Source organism: Myxine glutinosa, chromosome 3, assembly GCF_964187855.1.
Source record: "Myxine glutinosa chromosome 3, kmMyxGlut1.1, whole genome shotgun sequence".
Taxonomy (NCBI): Eukaryota; Metazoa; Chordata; class Myxini; order Myxiniformes; family Myxinidae; genus Myxine; species Myxine glutinosa.
This window is the reverse complement of record NC_136263.1, coordinates 146,391,727-146,409,766: the sequence shown is the minus strand read 5'-3', so window position 1 is coordinate 146,409,766 and position 18,040 is coordinate 146,391,727. Positions and strand designations below refer to the sequence as shown.

Genomic DNA, 18,040 nt, shown 5'->3' with positions numbered 1-18,040 from the left:
GTTAAACGCCACGCGAAGCTGCCGGCCGCTCGTTGCGGCGGCACGAGTGAACACCTGGAGCATGGACTGGAGCGCGAGGTCGGAGCCGTACCACACCGCCTACCATCAACGCCTACCTACCATCTGCCCGGACCCTTCTCTTCCTTCCCACCAGCCCTGCCATTCCATCCTTTCGTGTAAGTCCGTTTGTTCTGTCCTGGGAGTGATAATATAAGAGTGTATAAGGTTGCCCGATGTCCTTTTATTTCCTTCTTTTATATATTCTTGCTAACCACAATATATAAGGTACTTACTTTTTCCACATGCGAAATTTGCATTTATGTTTATTTAAATTATACAATGGACTACAAAATGTAAATGTTTCATGATATTTGTTCTATTATATCACCTTTATCTATCAATATTGTTGAAATGAAGATCAAATAGCTGTATGTTGTAATATGTTGAAAAAGTCAAAACTTTACATGGGGTGTACTTACTTTTTCACGTGACTGTATATATAAAATCCCAATTGTGAAAATCAATCCCAATTTACAAACTTTCGATTTAAGAAAGTAATTTTCAGGAACGCATGGTGTTCGTGAATCGAGATATTACTGTAAATTAATTTATTTGTCTTTTTTATTTATTGTTACAATTGTAACTACACTCTCCTCTAAAATTATAATTAATCTTTTGGAGATTGTGCATTCTTGTCGTTTGTTAGCATCCTGGAAGAGTTCAATGTGCACTCTGCAGCAGCTGCGTTTTTCTTTAATCTCCAACTATGAAAGCAGGAGTATCGAGACAAACATTCTTTGGTTGAAGACCAAAGTTCACTCTTAGTTTCTCAAATTCTCAGTTTTATTATCTGTGCACCAAGCTCTTCCTATCGGCTTTGAGATGGTGTCCTTGTGTTTGGTTATTAAATGCCTTTGCAATCTCAGTTTTAGCTTGACTCAACAAACCTTGATCATGCAGGCCTCTCAGTATGTCTTTAAGAACATGAGGCCACCCCTCACTCCCACCCCTACCCTACCAATTATGAAGTCCAAATAACAAGTTTACATCGAATCTGCTGAATGAGGGTAAATGCTATCAGTGTTGCTACTTCATTGACACAATAATTAGTGAAGAATTCTGCACAAGGACGCTCAACTAGGTGTGAAGGCATCGAACCGTGCATGGCGTACCACTCTCGCATTACAGAATCTGCCAAATCCTGGAGCGTGTTTTGTGGATTTGGACACACTACTGGAAAAAAGAATACGAGTTCCTTTACAAGTAGCTTCAACACAGGAGGAAGCCATTTGGGTCATCAAGCCTTCATTATGGTTGCCAACCTATGGTTGGTTGTCTGTGCTCTATCATTTATGGATGCTGAGCGTCACGCAAGGAAGCAGCACGTATGTTGGCTATGTGCTGCTGCCTTTTTTATCTTAGGTTTGACTTGCCCGGGGTTGGGTTTGAACCACCAACCTCCAGTCACTCCAACCATTGCACTAGTGAGTCTGGTGTTGATCCCCTTCAGTTTGTATTGAACCTTATTGTACGTGTTCATGTGTGCCAAAGTACATACAAAATGTCAAAAATATCAGGTTATGCAAAGTAATGAGGAAAAACAATCATCAACATACCATACTCATTATGGAGTGTTGGTGCTGCAGAAGCAATTTATTTGCAAGGGTTATTCTAGGTGGTTTGCCATTGCCTCTCCAGCAGTCAGTCTGGCAAAGGATTTGTAATTTGTCCAGGGTGCTGGCAATAGCTCACCTACTCTTCGCAAAGGACACCGTGAGATCTTTAATGTCACCAACTATTGCCAATGGATGGGATGCCCGGTTTAACGTCTATCCGAGGGATAGCACACACATTGATGGATCACCATGAGATACCAGGAAGGCAGTTTATAGGTGGGTCGGGATTCAAACCCAGGCTATACAGATCAGCCAAGAGTCTCCATACCTCTAGACTATCCTGCTAGACTATTCTATAGAATGCATAAAAGTATTTTTAAAAGGCATATAATGCATGTAAATAAAATTTGCCACCCCCTCCAGAAAATGTGTTGATCTATAAATTGAAAAATGAATTGAAATAAAATGAATTTTAACCCAAAAAGGAAAGTGTGGCGTAAACTCAAGGTGACAAGGAAACATGGACATCTGTTTTAGTCTTAACGATCTCATCAGCATGACAAAACAGATTATGGAAGAATACTTTAGAGTGGCAGAGACTATAGGGGACACAAGAGAAGAACAACACAGGTGTTGCTGTTATCGGATAAACAACACGGTACGAATATTTAGGCAAACAAAACAAAATGGTCCAAAGTGCGTTTACAAATCACAATTTCAGTTGAACAATCAGTTTACAAGCATTGTGGGTAACGTCTCACGAGGGACCCACAACCAGTACATGAGCTACCCAAGTGGTGGCCAGTCAGTTGGAGTCCCTCATTTATGGATTTACCAAACTTACGAGGTCCGTTCAAGATGTACTCGGAACGACGTGCTCACAATAGAAACAGGAAACGCAAACCCGTTAATTGTTTTGTTTTTCCTATTTTATCGTTTGTAAACCTTAAGGAAATTTATTCTTACAAATCATATACCGTATTGAAACATTAAACGAGAACGGCACTCGGTAGAGAGCATACCTCCACCAGGCTGAACGGTTTACGTTTTGTATCCCACTGATAGGCTAGATCTGGATTCCGACCTGAACCAAAATCGAATCGGTTTGTTATTGTCACCTAAACAACTCAGCTACCAAATTTTATCATAACTCGTCCATAACTTTTTGAGATATCATGTGATATATCGAGTTTGGCCCGAATCTCTCAATGGTGAAGAATCACTTAAAAATTATCTTATCCGGATCTGGATTCAAATCTTTAGCAACATTAAATCAATTCTTCCTTGTCACACACACAACTTATCCACCAAGTTTCATCTGAATCCGTCTAGAACTTTTTGAGATATTACGATATATATTATTTATGGCCCTATCTGTCAATGGTGAAGAATCACTTGAAAAATTCTCTGATCCAGATCCGGTTTCGGATCTTCAGCAAAAACGAATCAATTCTTCCTTGTCACACACCCAACTTATCCACCACGTTTCATCTGAATCCGTCCACAACGTTTTAAGATATCATGTTATATATCGGTTTTTGCCCTATCTCTCAATGGTGGAAGAATGACTGAAAAATTCTCAGATCCAGATCTTCACCAAAATCTAATCATTTCGTCCTTGTCTCACACCCGACCTCTTCACCCAATTTTGTCCGAATCCGCCCACACCTTTTCACCCCTCAGCCAAAATTGGGCTAAGGGGTATTGTCGTCAGGGGCGCCGTCCGGGCGTCCGTCAACTTTTGGTTTCCGTCAATTTCAAGGAGAACGGCTTGTCCGATTAAATCCATTTTTGCAGTGTGTGTTGGGGTTGAGTCGAGGAAGGTTCCTTTCGAAAATGGGCGCGCTGCGATTTTCAATATGGCCGCCACGGTAGCCATCTTGAAATTGGTTTCTGTCAATTTCGAGCAGAACGGCTTGTCCGATTAAATCCATGTTTGCAGTGTGTGTTGGGGTTGAGTCGAGGAAGGTGCCTTTCGAAAATGGGTGCGCTGCGATTTTCAATATGGCCGCCACGGTAGCCATCTTGAAATTGGTTTCTGTCAATTTCGAGCAGAACGGCTTGTCCGATTAAATCCATTTTTGCAGTGTGTGTTGGGGTTGAGTCGAGGAAGGTTCCTTTCGAAAATGGGCGCGCTGCGATTTTCAATATGGCCGCCACGGTAGCCATCTTGAAATTGGTTTCCATCAATTTCGAGCAGAACGGCTTGTCCGATTAAATCCATTTTTGCAGTGTGTGTTGGGGTTGATTAGAGGAAGGTTCATGGGCACGCTGCAATTTTCAATATGGCCGCCTTGGCAGCCATCTTGAAATTGGTTTCCGTCAATTTCAAGCAGAACGGCTTGTCCGATTAAATCCATTTTTGCAGTGTGTGTTGGGGTTGAGTAGAGGAAGGTTCCTTTCGAAAATGGGCGCGCTGCGATTTTCAATATGGCCGCCACGGCAGCCATCTTGAAAATGGTTTCCACCATGCATGGGCTGAGGGGTTATGCCCGCTTTGCGGTGCTATTTATTAAGATATCCTGTTGACAAACAGAAGAAAACATAACCTCCATCCAGCTTTGGAGGTGAAGGACATTTCGAACGGTCATCGTATGCAAGGGGTAATTCAACATTGAACACTTTGTAACGATATAATCGCCACTAATAATATGTTCCTCTCCCATGTTATGGCCACTGACTTCTGATCGCCCGTCGCAATTCAGGGAAACACAACCAAAGGGAGTAGACCAAGTACCACCAGGTAGGGGTGGCCGTTATGAAGGGATGGATGTTGCTTATTCACAATTCATTCACTTGTTTTGCAGAATGCAAAGAAAAGAAACCTATGTATATATATATATATATGCATGTATATATATATATATATATATATATATATATATATATATATATATATATATATATATATATATATATATATATATATATATATATACACATTATTACTTTATATCGAAATCGTTGGAGTCTCTATTATTGAGACAAAGTGTCCGTGGGTTCCGAATGAACCTCAGCTACCTTCTCTCTTTACGGCCATTCATTGAGTAATGAACTTAGCAGACATGGCATGGCAAGCGGGTCAACACATCACGTGACACGCAGCGCTCCATACCCCCGCAGCGCGCATTCCCAGCCATACCTTTCTTGCTTCGGAGCACCTTTCCGCTCTCTCATATATAAATATATTATATATATATCACGGCTTGCTCGAACAAAACGAAAACACGTTCAACTCGAGTCCGGCAATCGAGATGCGATGCACAGCACAATTAATTAATTATTTTACAGGTACGCGCAACTATAGCATGTCGAATTTCGGCTGAACGGTATACAGATTGACAATGACTTCATCAATATATCGCCCAATGAGAGCAGCAAGGACATCGAACCTGTATGACAACAAGGCTTCCTTCCAGGAGTAGATCGACCTGTTGCGTGTCTGCTCAGAGAAGATCCGTTCGCACACGCCTTGAGCCGATGCTTGACACAGGCTCCGCCCATGAGTAAGCCACGCCCTCTGTAGCCACGCCCAGCCGCGGTGAGCTTGACCGGTACAACCCGGTGAGTCCTGCTCCGCTCCCTCCCACTCTTCCCGGCGACAGAAGCTTCCCCTCGGCAGAGCGACACGCCCAGCACCCTGGCAACTCACTCGCTGTTTGTCAAGCCTTTCCGGACTGCTCTCGAACCTGGCAGCATGCTTGGAATTTCGGCGATGTGTTTTGGAGCCGGTCTTGTCTCTGCTCACTCTCCACATGGGGGGTGTTTCAACCTGTCGCGACAGGTGTTGCTCCTCCAGGCGGAAAACGCAGGGACATGACATGTTTGTTTTGATATCACACACTCTGAACGACCAAAGTGAAACGAACTACCCGATAGGCTGGCCAGGTAGCAAAAAACAATGATCGTTACCAGAGTTGGCTTTGAATGCTTTTGCAAATACGTCTGTATAATATATTGACTTTGGTTTTGTCTTTGCAGGTGGAAAATGAAGACCAATGGTCCTCTGTGATGGCGCATCGGTTGCGCACTGTTAAGGTTCAGTTTAAATTGTCGACCCGAGTCGATTGATGCTTCGCAGGAGGGAAGGTGTCCCATCAATGGGTATAGTGCTGTCACTTGGATGGAAGGGTATTATTGTGGTAAGAAAAGGGTTGCCCCATCTACTAGTATTAGTTGGTCGACATTCAACATCCCTTGGTGTGATTTGCATTTGGTGATTGTCACCGCACCAGCAGTCACAAGAAAGAGCAATCAGAGATTGCAGACCCTCGCCAGGATGTGTTTTAGTTGTTTTTAAGGCTTTTGTGTTAAAACAAATATGGCAGCCAGACCACATGACCGATGACGTCATCATTTTTTTTTTTCTCCACCAATTTATCCCTAAATGACGCTCAATAAATTTCATCTTGATCGGATGAAGTTTTGTACTTGTCGAATTATGACGTCATGATGAAGGCACCTATGACATCATCATTAACATATGTCATTCCCCAATGAGAGTTCTTTACAATGAGACGTCTCAATTTTTGCGATGCAGCGCTTTCGGATATATTGACGTGCAAAGTTTTTCGGTTTTTACAAGATGGCGGCAGTACCACGTGACCGATTACGTCATAATTATCATTAAAAAAATTCTACGGGTGGAGTTGCACCGATGGTGAAAATTTCCTGTCACTTGCATCAACGGTTGCAGAGAAAATTAAATGTATTTTGTGCGGACAAACAAACAGACAGACAGACAAACGGACTCAAATGCAATATCCTCTCCTTTGGCGAGGGTAATGAAATTTTGGGTATCTTCTTATTTACCATTCAAATGATTTTGATTATACCTTCCAGCTATCCTACCAGCTCAATACAGTTGTAGGTATCCACTGTACATATCCGTTATATTGGTTTGCTTCAGAAATGACACTAAAAATGAAGTGTTCGACTTTTTTTTTTTGTTTGTTTTTTTGTATACAAGATCGAGGTTCGTGAAAGAGCTAACATTAATCACACAAAAAGTCAAAGCGACACACAAAACACAAAAAATAAGGGGAGCGGCAGACAAGATGGGGACAGAGGGGGAAGGACACAAACACAACTTTTGAGAGCAGGGCCAACGGGAGAAATGTGGGAGGGTGAGGGCTTTGGGGAGGTGGGAGAGGTATAAAACATATGAACACTGCAAGGACTTCCAGGAAAGAAGTTGGAATTTCAAAAAAAACATTAAAAAATGTATCTGGGGTGAATTACCGGGGGTAGAAAAGATCAAGGTTTTGGATGGGGGAAGATAAGAGATGGTGGTGAACAGCTGTTTTAAAGACCTGGAGGGAGGAGTGGGATTGAAGGGACTGGGGGAGTTTGTTGCAGAGGCAGGAGAAAAGGGGAATGAAAGAGTGAAGGTGAGCAGAGAGCCTAGATTTCGGCAGTTTAACCATAAGTGGGTTGCAGGCAGATCTTGTGCGACCTGTAGGAATATTTGGGGGACAGAGCACAGAGAGAGCTGGGGGAGCAAGGCCGGAGAGGAGTCGGTAGAAGACAGAAAGACCACCAACCTGCCTGCGGTGATTAAGTGAAAGGCCCTCGGAGTTAGCTTCATCGCGGGAGATTCCAATGATTCTGAAAGCTTTGGTTTCAACAGCGTGAAGCCGAGCTAGGTGTGAGGCAGGAGCACCGGCCCAGAGGGGGGAACAGTATTCCATTGAGCTGCGGATTGAGCCTTCTATGTGATGAGGAGCTCAGGTGACTGAGCTCACAAGTATTCCAAGTTCCTCCACTTGACAGTACCACAAGAGCAGAATTGGCACACAGAGAGATCACACAACCCCAGCGCAATAAAATAAACATAGGGGCCTCATCTGGTAGAATATACCGTATACTGCACCGACTAAGGGTATTTTAAACCAATATCAATGGTTGCTAGAAACAGGGCAGCATGTAGAATCATAACAACATAATCATAAGACTTTAAACAAACAAACAAAAAAATACCTGTTTGGGGGGGAAACCTCCCCTCCCTCAACCCCATATACCTCCTAAGACCCCAATTTTTCTAATGCCTTGAACAGACATTGGTACATCATGGGCGATTAATGTTGTGGTGAAGTTTCATCGAAATTGCGTGTGTAGTTTCTGAGAAGAAATCAAATACCTATTTTGGGGGAAAGGGTCAAACCACCGCCCCACCCCCCCCCCGACCCCCATAAACCCCCACGATGAGCGCAGATTTTGATGCGATCAATACACCTTCATTAGGCATCAGATATGAAGCTTATGGCCAAGTTTAATCAAAACTGTGTGTGTAGTTTCGGAGAAGAAAGCAAATACCTCTTTTTGGGGAGGTGGGGGGGGGGGGGGGTTCAAACCCTCTCCCCCGGGTAAACCCCCTTAATGAGAGCAGATTTTGAGGCGGTCAATACACCTTTGTTAGGCGTCAGATATGCAGCTTGTAGCCAAGTTTCATCAAAATTGTGTGTGTAATTGAAGCGATCATGACTGAAGTGTTTACAGACTCACTCACTCACTCACTCACTCACTAACTCACTCACTCACTCACTCACTGACTCACTCACTCACTGACTCACTCACTCACTGACTCACTCACTCACTCACTCACTAACTCACTCACTCACTCACTCACTCACTGACTCACTCACTCACTGACTCACTCACTCACTCACTGACTAACTCACTCACTCACTCACTGACTCACTCACTCAGTCACTGACTCACTCACTGACTCACTCACTCACTGACTCACTCACTCACTCACTCACTCACTCACTGACGCACTCACTCACTGACTCACTCACTCACTGACTCACTCACTCACTCACTCACTCACTCATTCACTAACTCACTCACTCACTCACTCACTCACTGACTCACTCACTCACTCACTGACTCACTCACTCACTCACTCACTGACTCATTCACTCACTCACTGACTCACTCACTCACTCACTCACTCACTCACTAACTCACTCACTCACTCACTCACTGACTCACTCACTCAATGACTCACTCACTCACTGACTCACTCACTCACTCACTAACTCACTCACTCACTCACTGACTCACTCACTCACTGACTCACTCACTCACTCACTCACTAACTCACTCACTCACTCACTCACTGACTCACTCACTCAGTCACTGACTCACTCACTCACTGACTCACTCACTCACTGACTCACTCACTCACTCACTCACTGACGCACTCACTCACTGACTCACTCACTCACTGACTCACTGACTCACTCACTCACTCACTCACTCACTGACTCACTCACTCACTGACTCACTCACTGACTCACTCATTCACTCACTCACTGACTCACACTCACTCACTCACTCACTCACTCACTCACTCACTCACTCACTTACCCAGTGACACTGCTCGATCGCATAAGCTCACTGGACTAAAGTCCAGTTGAGCTAAAAATGATAACATTCAATTAAGTGAAGAGGGAAGAAAACATAAAAATGACAAAAGGAAGGTTGAAGTATCGGAAATTTGTTTTCAATCCCTCGCCTTCAACCATTGCAGGTGTAGTAAGTAGCCTTGAGTCCTGCTAAAAAGTTTAAAAGTTTGCAGTACAGGTTTTTATTAGCCCCCGTTGTACTTAGTCGAAACAGGGTCTTATGGATTGGGTCTCGTCCATCCGTCCTTCCGCAACCATACGTATCTCGGAGATGTAAGGATCAATTTTGTTCATACTTGACATAAAGACAATACATGATGGTATACATATGCATATCATTACCCTGCACTCGCGAAGCGAAAAGCAGGGTAAAGTGATCGGCTAAATGTGTATGTGTGGTGTACGTACGTATAGCGTATGTACGTACGTATGTGTCTGCATTTTTGAAATTCATTTTCTCAGCAACTGATGGTCCGATGGACACGGAACACCTCCGCCTGTATAATTTTTAATGAAAATTATGACGTCATAGGTAACGTGGTACAGGCACCATCTTGGAAAAACCGAAAAACGTTGCATCTCTATATCTTCGGGTTCTTTTGTGTCTTTGTGGTCTTTCAGTGTCTTGTTGGTCTTAAGTGTTTTGGGGGACTCAAAGGGTCTTCAAAGGTCGAAAGGATCTCAGCAGTCGAAAAGGTAGATTGGTATACTCCAACCGTACGTAATTAATAGACGTATATAATTAATAAGCAGGATGCAACTGGCATTCAAACAGTACGTGATTAATAGACATATAATCACACACCTTCATGGCTTCCCGGACTGTGTTTTCCAGTTATGTTATATATATATATATATATAAACACCTACATCAATGTGTGTCGTCCCTCCGATGGATGTTAAACTGCGCATCCCATCCTCCGACATTAGTTGATCGATGTTAAAGATCCCCACAGTGTCCTTCACGAAGAATGGGAAAGCTATCGCCAGCACCTGAACAAATTACAAATTCCTGCCCGAACTTCTGCTGGGAAGGCAATGGCAAACCACCCAGTGTAACCCTTGCTCAGGAAGCTAATTCCGCAGCACAGATACTCTGTAATGAGTATGGCACATCAATCATCAAATAAAAGCGACAACTGAATAGTGAAAGCAAAAAAAAAACTGAAATGGAAATTAAAGCCGTTTAAAAATGATAGACACAGACATATAGAGAGGAGTGGGGGGTGAGGGGGTAGTGGGGAAGGGAGAGGAAGGGAGTGGGTAAGAGAGGGGAGTGGGGAAGGTAGGGGAGTGGGAAAGGGAGAGGGAGAGGGAGGGAGTGGGGAAGAGAGGGGAGTGGGGAAGGGAGAGGGAGGGAGTGGGGAAGAGAGGGGAGTGGGGAAGGGAGAGGGAGTGGGGGGGAGTGGGGAAGGGAGAGGGAGTGGGAGGGAGTGGGGAAGGGAGTGGGAGGGAGTGGGGAAGAGAGGGGAGTGGGGGAGGGAGAGGGAGGGAGTGGGGTGAGAGGAGAGTGGGGGAAGGCGAGGGCGGGAGTGGGGGAGGGCAAGGGAGGGAGTGGGGAAGAGAGGGGAGTGGGGCAGGGCGAGGGAGGGAGTGGGGTAAGAAGGGAGTAGGGGAGGGAGAGGGAGAGGGAGGGAGTGGGGTGAGAGGGGAGTGGGGGAGGGCAAGGGAGGGAGTGGAGTGAGAGGGGAGTGGGGGAGGGCGAGGGAGGGAGTGGGGAAGAGAGGGGAGTGGTGGAGGGCGAGAGAGGGAGTGGGGAATAGAGGGGAGGGGGCGGGAGTGGAAGGGAGTGGGGTGAGAGTGGGGAGTGGGGGAGGGAGATGGAGAAAGTGGGGAAGAGATGGGAGTTGGAGAGAGTGAGGGAGGGAGTGGGGTGAGCGGGGATTGGGGTAGGGCGAGAGTGGGAGTGGGGAAGAAAGGGGAGTGGTGGAGGGCGAGAGAGGGAGTGGGGAAGAGAGGGGAGTGGGGCAGGGTGAGGGAGGGAATGGAGTGAGAGGAGAGTGGTGGAGGAAGAGGGAGGAGTGGGGGAGGGCAAGGGAGGGAGTGGGGAAGAGAGGGAAGTGGGGGAGGGAGTGGAAGGGAGTGGGGTGAGAGCAGGGAGTGGGGGAGGGAGATGGAAAAAGTGGGGAAGAGATGGGAGTTGGAGAGGGTGAGGGAGGGAGTGGGGTGAGCGGGGAGTGGGGGAGGGAGTGGAAGGGAGTGGGGTGAGAGCAGGGAGTGGGGGAGGGAGATGGAGAAAGTGGGGAAGAGATGGGAGTTGGAGAGGGTGAGGGAGGGAGTGGGGTGAGCGGGGAGTGGGGGAGGGCGAGAGTGGGAGTGGGGAAGAAAGGGGAGTGGGGGGTGAGGGAGTTTGGGGGTGTGGGATAAGTTCAGTGTACTAGCTCTTCCACGAGCCTCGACTAGTTACAATCCCTTCCATACAAAAAAACCCAAATTCGTTAAAAAAAATTCGCGAAAAAGGGTTTGTTGATCTTTACACCCGGAATGAAAACCCATTCGTGTTAAGATATGAATCTGTTTTCCTCTAGCTTTCACTCTCTCTCGGTGAATATAACTCATTGGAGGAGTATTAGTGATGAATGCGTCATTCTGTGTTGATGTTTGCACATAACCGTTCCCTACAAGAACGAGTCTGCTGTAAACCATAAACCGCGTACCTGACACCACACCCAAAAACATTCCAAACAGCAGCCAAACAATGGAGAAACAGGCGTGTTTGCAACGACCTCGGAGTGATTTGCTGAATATTTTATTGCGCTTTGACGAGCAGGTAAAATAGGTAAAAAAAAAAGAATGCTTCATTCTCTTGGCAATTGCCGTAACATTATCGCTTTTAGTGACATATTTCAAAAGATCGTTATTCACAATGGTGCCAAGAGGGCCATCCTCATCTTCTTTTCTGACATTCGAGAATGATTGTGTCCCATTTTTTCTGGAATTACTCCGACAAGGAATGTGCGGAGGTAGCACGCTTACATTTGAGTTGTCCAGCCTGAGTTCGATTCCCTACCCGACTTCTCAAAAAACAACAACTAAAGCACTCAAGCAAGCACTCCAAAGAAACTGGTGGATAAGGATCTGCTGCCTTGGCAAGAGACAGCAAGTAGATAACCCTAACCCTAACCCTAACCCTAACCCGAACCCGAACAACTCGGTAAGTAATCGTTAGAAAATCAAAATAACCTCTGATTTAATTGTATTACAGGTGCGTTTGGCCCAGCAAGCTCGACTTTGGGGCTGAATGTCAATAGGCTGAAACAGAAGCTGAAGATGGTCGTTGAATGAACGGCCCAGAGAAAAATTAAACCACCATTTTATATTATTGTTCACAGATAGTGTTTCCTACAAAGACGATTATTTATTTATTACAACAGACGAATGAAGTTCACAAGATGGATTTGAACATCACTCCAAAAATCCTAACTCATGTCCGAAGGAAGAGTTTCAGTTTGGCATTTTTAATATGAAGAGGGCAAAGCCTAGAAACAAACAAAACCCATTAGAATCACCCTTTAGAACACTTTAAATTACCCTTTAGAAATCACATTACCCTTTAGAACTCACTACAACCCTTAGGGTTGTGTCCCATTTTTTCTGGAATTACTCCGACAAGGAATGTGCGGAGGTAGAATTACCCTTAATAATTACTTTTAAATTAAACTTTAGAATTACCTTTTAGAATCACTCTTTAGAATTACTCTTTTAAATTACCCTTTAGAATTACTCTTTAGAATTAACCTTTAGAATTACTATTTTGAATTACCCTTTAAAATTATCCTTTATAACCCTTTAGAATTACCATTCGAATTACCCTTTAGAATTATCCTTTATAACCCTTTAAAATTATCCTTTAAAATTACTATTTTCAATTACCCTTTAGAATTACTCTTTATAACCCTTTTGATTTACGCTTTAAAATAATTTCAAGTGTCATTGTAAAGGATATGAATACTTATTGTAATGTGATATTTCAGTTTTTCCTTTTTAATAAATCTGCAAAACTTTCTAAAATCCTGCTTTCTCTTTGTCATTATGGGGTATTGAGTGTAGATTGATGAGGGAAAAAATGAATTTAAACGATTTCAGCATAAGGCTGCAACATAACAAAATGTGAAAAAGTGAAGGGGTCTGAATACTTTCTGAATGCACTGTAAATTATCCTTTACAATTACCCTTAAGAACCTATCAGAATTACCGTTTAGAATTACGCTTTAAAATTACCCTTTAGAATTACCCTTTATAATTACCCATTTATCATTACTCTTTTCAACTAGATGGTATTCATAGAATACTTACCGTGCGCAGTCAACTTGTTGTGAGCCAACTCTTCTGTTTTTGAACATTTTTTCCCTTTGATCCAATATGGCTGTCAGACCACGAGAGCGATGACATCATAAATTTTTATTCTCTAATATAATTGTTGCATAGATCACGCCCAATACATTTTAAACTGATCAGTCTAATTGTTGTCCCTGTCAAATTATGACGTAATAACTAAAGCACCAATGACGTCATCGTTAACAACACCTAATCCCCATATGGAGTTAGTTACAATGAGCCATGTTTCAATTTTTTCCATGCAGCGGTTTTGGAGAAATAGAGGTGCAACATTTTTCGGTTTTTCCAATATGGCGCCTGTACCACGTAACCTATGACGTTATAATTATCATTGAAAAATTGTACAGGACGAGCTACACATATTCTGAAAATTTTGTGTCCATCGGTCTAACAGTTGCAGAGGAATTTTTGTTGTATTCATATTGATCAGATCAAGCGATGTTCTTGTCGAATTATGTCATCATAATTAAGGCGCCGATGACCATCATCAACATATCGTATTCCCCATGGTGAGTATTTGACAATGAGCCATGTTTCAATTTTTTCCATTGAGACGTTTGGGAGATATAGAGGTGTAACCTTTTTCCAAGATGGCGTCCGTAACACGTGACTTATGACGGTATAGTTATGAATAAAAAAATTATACAGGTGGAGGTGCTTCTACGGTAAAATTTCGTGTCAATCGGACCAACGGTTGCTGAGAAAATGAATTTTTAAAATGCAGACACGTACGGTACACGTACGCAATTGAATGCTTAACCCTGATTTTCGCTTCCGAGCGCAGGGTAATTACACTTCATAATTACTCTTTTAAATTACCCTTTTAAATTACCCTTTAGAATTACCCTTTAGAATTACCCTTTAGAATTCACCATTATAATTACTCTTTTAAATTACCCTTTTAAATTACCCATTAGAATCACCCTTTAGAACCCTTTAAATTACCCTTTAGAAATCACATTACCCTTTAGAACTCACTACAACCCTTAGGGTTGTGTCCCATTTTTTCTGGAATTACTCCGACAAGGAATGTGCAGATAAGAGGTAGAATTACCCTTAATAATTACTTTTAAATTAAACTTTAGAATTACCTTTTAAAATTACTCTTTAGAATTACTCTTTTAAATTACCCTTTAGAATTACCCTTTAGAATTACTATTTTGAATTACCCTTTAAAATTACCCATTAGAATTACCCTTTGAAATTACCCTTTATAATTACCCTTTATAACCCTTTAGAATTACCCATTATAATTACCCTTTAGAATTACTCTTGATAATTACTGTTTGGAATTACTCTTTTAAATTACACATTATAATTACCCATTAGAATTTCCCTTTATAACCCTTTAGAATTACCCATTATAATTACTCTTTGGAATTACTCTTTTAAATTACCCTTTTAAATTACCCTTTAGAATTACCCTTTACAATTAACTATTATAATTACTGATTTAAATTACCCTTTCGAATTACCCTTTATAATTACTTTTAAATTAAACTTTAGAATTACCCTTCAGAATTACTCTTCAGAATTACTCTTTTAAATTACCCTTTAGAATTACCCTTTACAATTAACCATTATAATTACTGATTTAAATTACCCTTTAGAATTACCCTTTAGAATTACCTTTTAGAATTACACTTTAGAATTACTCTTTTAAATTACCCTTTAGAATTAGCCTTTACAATTAACCATTATAATTACTGATTTAAATTACCCTTTACAATTACCCTTTATAATTACTTTTAAATTAAAATTTAGAATTACCTTTTAGAATTACTCTTTAGAATTACTCTTTTAATTTACCCTTTGGAATTACCCTTTAGAATTACCCTTTAGAATTACCCTTTAGAATTACCCTTTAGAAGTACCCTTTAGAATTACTATTTTGAATTACCCTTTAAAATTATCCTTTATAACCCTTCAGAATTACCATTTAGAATTGCCTTTTAGAATTACTATTTTGAATTACCCTTTAGAATTATCCTTTATAACCCTTCAGAATTACTATTTTGAATTGCCCTTGTTACATATTTATGGGAATGTATGTGAATTACTATTCAGGTCTTTGCTTTTCAATGTGTAGTCGATTAAGGGTTGTTGTGGTTGGAGGGTCGGGAGCCCTTCTGGAAAAAGAGACCGGAAACGGAAGAAGAAAAAGACACGAGGTCGAGAGAAGCGACGAGGATTCTTCTTCCTCGCCCCGCTCCGACGAGAGGTGGGATCGATATTGAGCCGTGTGGAAAAGCGGCATTCCCAAGCCCGTCTGGTGAGAGGAGTTACCGGGACGGGTACCTACCCGGTGGACACGTCAAGCTGCCGTGGGGCCGTGCACCGACCCAGCGTCTGGCACCGTTCGCGGCACCGTCTACAAAGACGCGTAGGGGTCGCACGTTGGGGCCTAACACGCGTTGCAAGCGGCGTGTGGCTTTTGCCTGCTTTACAGTACCCGCTTCGCGTGGCCAGGAGGGGGCTGCAGCCGTGGTTCCCGGTACAATACATGCCCGGTGGAAAAACGTCCACCCGGGGTTCGTTCAACCGCCCGAGTGCGGCGAAGCCGACCATCATCTTGGTCAGGAGGGGCCCAGAGACATTGTGAGGGACAGAGACCAAAGGGGGTCGTGAGTACAAAAGGGGACACACGTATGTATCATGGCCATCTTAATCATCTAGGGGATTGATTGTTGAGTGTGAATTGTGGATGGTGGATTGCTCGGGGAATATATCCTTGATTGTATCATTGAAATTGTATGGTATCATTACCATTGAAATATATCATTGAAAATCAGTTTCTCTTGGGTGGAATTCATAGGGATTGCGTTGCGAAAGCGCATATATATAATACCACTTTCTGGCGAAGTTCCTCTCACGGTCCGGGGGTCACCGAGACCAGGTAGTCACCGAGGGGACCACGTAACAGAATTGGGGGCTCGTCCAAATTACGATTTGCGGATTCGCAATTGGGTCTACGTCCGGGATCTAAAATTGTATAAAATAATAAAATAATATTTTTATTAATTAAAATTTATTAATTAAGTATTAATTGGTAAATTTTTGGGGAAATTGGGGGTAAAGCATTGGGTGAAGGTTAACAGGTGTTAACGATAGGCACCATGGCGTTTGTGGCACAGAACTTTGCGGTAACCCCGAGTGAGGCACAGTTCCGAGCGTTACTAAAGTCGGACCTCTTGAAATTGGCCAAACATTTTAACTTGGAGGTCCGAACTAATTTGAGGAAGGCAGAGTTGCAGGCCACGGTGATACAATCTATGGTGGGATTAGGAACATGGGACGAGTTAGCCTGGGAGTGGCTACCCGAAGAACCAGAAGACGTTGAGCTCCGGAAACTGGAGTTGCAATTACGGAGCCAGGAACGGATCAAAGAAGAAGAAAGGAAAGCAGAAGAGAGGAGAGAAGAGAAACAAGCACAGGAAAGGAGAGTGGAACGAGAACTCCAGGAAAGGTTAAAAGAAGAAGAAAGGAAAGCAGAGGAGAGAAGAGAAACAAGCAGAGGAGAGGAGAGCTGCAAGGGAACTCGAAGCAGAGGAGAGAAAAGCAGAAAGGGAATTAAAGGAACGTGACATGGAGCTTCGGCAGGAAATTAAATTCAAGGAGCTGGAGTTAATGAGAGAACGGGGAGAGGCACCACCCTTGCTGACGGGGTCGACACCTAACCAGAAAACCTGGGATGTGGGCAGACATGTGAGGCTGGTTCCACCGTTCAGTGAAAAGGAAGTCGCGAAATTTTTTCCACACTTTGAGAAAGTGGCTCGACAATTAAACTGGCCGGAGGAGGCCTGGACCATACTAGTGCAAAGTGTGCTGGTGGGAAAAGCTCAAGAGATTTATTCGGCGCTACCAATGGACCAATGTGCAGATTATGAGGTACTGAAGAAGCACATCCTCAAAGCCTATGAGTTGGTTCCGGAAGCTTACAGGCAAAAATTCAGGAATGCCAGGAAGAGGGAGAGTGAGACCCATGTGGAGTTTGCCAGAGTGAAAGAAAACATGTTTGATCGGTGGTGTGAGTCAAAAGGAGTCGGGAAAGACTTTGAAACATTGCGTGACTTGATCCTGGTGGAGGAATTTCAGCAGTGTGTCCACGAGGACATCAAAGTGTACCTGCAGGAAAAGAAAGTACCAAAGTTGTGGGACGCAGCCACCATGGCAGATGAGTATGCCTTAACCCACCGAATAGGGGTCCACAAACCTAACTCCTCGCCTAGACTTCAGCAGGGGAGTTATGGAACACCCGGTGCGGAGAACGACCTTACATGGCGGCGGCCTCGAGATGATTATGGGGACAACTATGATACCCCAACTGTTAGAAATCAGAGGGCTACGGGCCCAAGACAAACTTATTTTTCGGGGGGCTCAAGGCCGACCCCGAGGTTCTCCCCCGGGCCTACTTGTGCTTTGTGCCATAAAACTGGACACTTGATGTCCCAATGTTACCTCCGGAAAAGGGAGAACCCGGAACGGAATCAGTCTAGTGCGACTCCGAATGCACTGGCAAGTGTGAGAAATCATTCTTGGAGAGCAGAGCTGGGGGAAGATTCCCCTGTCAAAGGTACGGCGTCCCGGGAGAACCTTGTTCAGGAGGGCTACAAACATTTCATTTCAGAGGGGTTCGTGTCACTGGATGGAGCCTCGACTAACCGGAGACCGGTT

General features: G+C 43.5%; 1 protein-coding gene across 1 annotated transcript in view; it reads right to left on the bottom strand.

The window, feature by feature from the left end:
* The window catches only part of LOC137423142 (uncharacterized), a 72,770-nt gene extending 67,666 nt beyond the window's left edge, over positions 1–5,104 (bottom strand). The window contains exon 1 of the mRNA XM_068109976.2: positions 5,009–5,104. The gene's annotated coding sequence lies outside the window, so the exon portion shown is untranslated. The remainder of the gene's footprint in view (positions 1–5,008) is intronic.
* Between the last annotated feature and the right edge of the window lie 12,936 nt (positions 5,105–18,040).